This window comes from Schistocerca gregaria, chromosome 7 (genome assembly GCF_023897955.1).
Source record: "Schistocerca gregaria isolate iqSchGreg1 chromosome 7, iqSchGreg1.2, whole genome shotgun sequence".
In the NCBI taxonomy this organism is placed as follows: Eukaryota; Metazoa; Arthropoda; class Insecta; order Orthoptera; family Acrididae; genus Schistocerca; species Schistocerca gregaria.
Genome location: NC_064926.1, coordinates 396,891,010 through 396,895,247, shown reverse-complemented (window position 1 = coordinate 396,895,247; position 4,238 = coordinate 396,891,010). Strand labels below are relative to the sequence as shown.

At 43.5% G+C, this 4,238-nt stretch overlaps 1 non-coding gene across 1 annotated transcript; it reads left to right on the top strand.

Moving 5' to 3' along the window:
* Positions 1 to 1,428: 1,428 nt before the first annotated feature.
* On the top strand, positions 1,429 to 1,535 carry LOC126282687 (U6 spliceosomal RNA). The gene has a single exon (XR_007551372.1). It is a non-coding gene; the product is annotated as a U6 spliceosomal RNA (small nuclear RNA).
* Positions 1,536 to 4,238: the final 2,703 nt, after the last annotated feature.

Genomic DNA, 4,238 nt, shown 5'->3' with positions numbered 1-4,238 from the left:
CACGATATGGCGCTGAGCACTGCAGCACTTAATTGCACTGAGACGTTATCATCACAGGCTGTTCTATATTTACGATATTGCAGCGCCTCTGTTGTTAAGACAAACGACGCAGTGCATACATGCATATCCGAAGGATCATTGCAGCGTCCTTAACGACACAGACACTGCAATGTTGTATTTATCCGGCTAAACCGGGTTGCGACTTTCAATTAAAATGTCCTCTCCTTTACGGGAATTCCATAACGTTTGTAAAGTGCAGATTGTGAGCCAAGAACATTTGAATAGCGCTCCTATATAGCAGGCTGAATTGTCTGCGCCGGCCAGTGAGGCCGAGCGGTTCTAGGCGCTTCAGTCTGGAACCGCGCGACTGCTACGGTCGCAGGTTCGAATCCTGCCTCGGGCATGGATGTGTGTGATGTCCTTAGGCTAGGTAGGTTTAAGTAGTTCTGAGTTCTAGGGGACTGATGACCTCAGAAGTTAAGTCCCATAGTGCTCAGATCCATTTGAAACGTCTGCCATGTTTTCCCAATCTCTGAGGATTCAGCAATGTTTTCCTTATGAGTGGTTAACCTATCCACACAACTTTTATACAGTATTTCTTATAAAATATTTGATATTGCTTGTATGAAGTGAGCCAAACAGTAATTAATGCTTACAGAGATATTTAGAATGTACTGTTCATATAACAGAAAAACTGAAATGTAATACTACACGGCTATAGAAACGTAGGCTTGGAACTTGCGTGAACATTTGTAAATAGTAAATGGAATGAGTTAAGAACTCGATACCAATGTCTTCAAAAATAGGTGTCATGTAGTAACAACGTGCGGTTATTTATTAGTTTTACCTGTATACAGGCACTTATAAAAGAGGTGTTCATTTTTTATTCAAAAGAGGTACTTTAAGAAATGCAGCATTTATATTGTATAGAGATGAATGGAAGTATAGTTTCATCTTACATTGAAACGAACTTTTATTAATACTTTCATCTGTCATGTAACCAATATTCATTTTATGACTTATTGGTAGGTTCGCTGCTTGTTGAGTTGCAGTAAAAAACTTTATTCATTGAAGTTTTTGTTACTTGCGCAGATTCCCTCACAATGACCAATGCGTTATAAAAATATCTGAATTATCGCTCGCTCTATCGCGTCTATGTAAGAAATGGAGTTAATTATTATTCAGTTTGCCGGCCGCGGTGGTCTCGCGGTTCTAGGCGCGCAGTCCGGAACCGTGCGACTGCTACGGTCGCAGGCTCGAATCCTGCCTCGGGCATGGATGTGTGTGATGTCCTTAGGTTAGTTAGGTTTAAGTAGTTCTAAGTTCTAGGGGACTAATGACCACAGCAGTTGAGTCCCATAGTGCTCAGAGCCATTTAGCCATTATTCAGTTTGTCTATGACAAGTCCTCCCCCAGTAGCTGAGTGGCATACTCGCTTCGGCGGTACATATAGTAAAATTGGAACGATACAGAGGAGATTATCATGGCCCCTGCACATCGATGACACTACAGCTGGTACGGTAGCTCAGCGTGTTCGGTAATAAAAAAAAGCTGAATAACGGATCAACGAAGAAACGCAACCGGTGTCATTGGATGTCCGCCCCGAACGAATTCAACTAACAATACAGAACAAAATGAGATCAACTAAAAAAGAAAAAACAAAAACAAAAAAAGTAGTCAGCGCGACGGAATGTCAATCCTAACGGCCCTGGTTCGATTCCCGGCTGCTGGGTAGGAGATTTTCTCCGCTCAGGGACTGGATGTTGTGTTGTCCTAATCATCATCATTTCATCCCCAACGACGCGCAAGTCGCCGAAGTGGCGTCAAATCGACAGACTTGCACCCGGCGAACGGTCTACCCGACTGGAGGCCCTAGTCACACGGCATTTACATTTTGTCTATGATAAGACGTATAAATACATCAGAATATTACTCTTCACTTTTCCGCTTGCGAAAATATCGCACGAATGGAAAAATCTTGAGACGAACTGCTTCAGTACAGTTTTCGACTGGGAAGATAACGCTGTTGCATACAACTGGTTTCATATTAATAACTACTTTTATTAATATATGTTTACAATACACAACTGAGCGTCGGCTGGTTCCCAATTGTTTCTCCGGAAGTCTACGCCCCATCTTTTTCTTCATTCAGGGTCACAAGGAAATCTAAACATGGGAAAACTATTTTTGCAATAATTAGTGCAGTTCACAACTGAGCAGCCACCCATATTTATGACGAATTCTTCAATACATTTAATTAGAAATCTCCACTCATATTGTGTCTCGTATGTAAATCAGTATGAATATCCTACACTGTGGGGAAAACATGGCGAACTGAACTCAGGCTATACGAGTTTAACAATTGGAAGTTTGGGTCTGGCCGTAAGCCGAGCGTGAATAGCCAAAGAGGTTTGCCTGCATGGTAGCTCAGCGTGTTCGATCAGAGGTTTAGCTGCCCTCTGTAATAAAATAAACTGAGCTAATGGATCAACGGTGAACTTGAACAAGCGTCATAGGACGTCCACCCCTAACAATGACAACGAACAATAACGAACAAAATGGGATAAAAAAAGAGGTCATGGCGCCCACTCGCGTAAAGCGGAAAGTTCGAGTCCCGGTCTGGCAAAAATTTTCACTGTCGTCATTCCATTATACAACTAAATAATTGTTCTTATTCGCAACTGCGAATACATTTAATCTATCTTCTATTTTCGTTCAATCTCACCAATAAGTTGTTAAAATAAATTGTACTTTGAAAAAAAAAAAGGTTCAAATGGCTCTGAGCACTATTGGGACTTATCATCTGATGTCATCAGTCCCCTAGAACTTAGAACTACTTAAACCTAACTAACCTAAGGACATCACACACATCCATGCCCGAGGCAGGATTCGAACCTGCTACCGGAGCTGTCGCTCGGTTCCAGACTGAAGCGCCTAGAACCGCTCGGCCACCCCGGCTGGCAATTGTACTTTGAATATTCTTTATTTTTAAAGTTCGTAAAACTAGATAACTTTACAAACAAACCCATTTAGTTTTTTGTGTGATATGCTGGGCTGCTTTAAATGATTCATTTGTTTTCAAAGTTCTATATTTTTTTAAGTGTAACACGTACAAAAATACACCGACAGAAAAAAAGTCACGACACCAAGGAAATGTGCGACATAAGCGAAAGTCCGTAGGCGTGTTTCTACATCTGAAAGGTTATGTCTGTTCAGATATCGCGCCAGTCGCATAAGAGTGGCTTCATTAGCGCCACTATGAGGATGCAAATCAGTTTTGCTTTAAATTCACGCTTTAAGGTTCGTGAGCTTTAGTTATTATTGAGATTGGACGTAGTGAGTTTATGTAGTCAAGAATGCCTAGAAGGCGACAAAGACGCCATTTTCAACACCTCACTGTGTTTGAACGAGGTCGTGTAATAGGGCGACGAGAAGCTGGATGTTCCTTCTGAGATGCTGCAGCAAGATTTGGCAGGAATGTAGCCACTGTACGTGATTGCTGGCAGCGGTGGCCACGGGACTGAACGGTCGCTAGAACACCAGGCTGCCGACGGCCACGTGGCACTACTGAGAGGGAGACCATCGTGTTTGGCGTACTGCTCTTGCACATTGTACTGCATCTACAGCAGCAATTCGAGCAGCAGTGGGCACCACAATGACACAACGAACAGTTACAAACCGGTTCCTTCAGCCAATCTCCGATCCAGACGCCCTGTGGCCTGCTTTCCATTGACACCAAACCACTGCCATTTGCGACTTCAGTGGTGGAAAGTACGAGCGCGTTGGAGGGCTTTCTGATGAAAGCCAGCGATGGCCGTTTGTTAATTAGAAGGAGGCATTTGAGGGCCATCAACCAACTTCCCTGAGTGCTAGACACACGGGACCTGCACCTGGAGTTATGATCTGGAGTGCGATTTCTTATGACGGCAGCAGCACTCTCGCGGTCATTCTACGCACCCTGACTACAAATTTGTACGTCAGTCTAGTGATTCGATCGCCGTCCTCGATTGGAGACGGATCGGGTGCTCGAGCATGCAGAGGCAACTTGTCGACATTCTGTAGAGCATGTTGGGTTACAGCAGCGATATGTGGGCGAGCGTTATCGTGTTGAAGAGACATTCTTCTAGGTTCAATAGAGGGGTGATTACAGTGGGAGCACAAGCAGAAACATTTACGCCGTGTATTGGGATATTGCCATTGGACAGAGTACAGCTAGAAAATGGTTTTCTCGTTCTAAG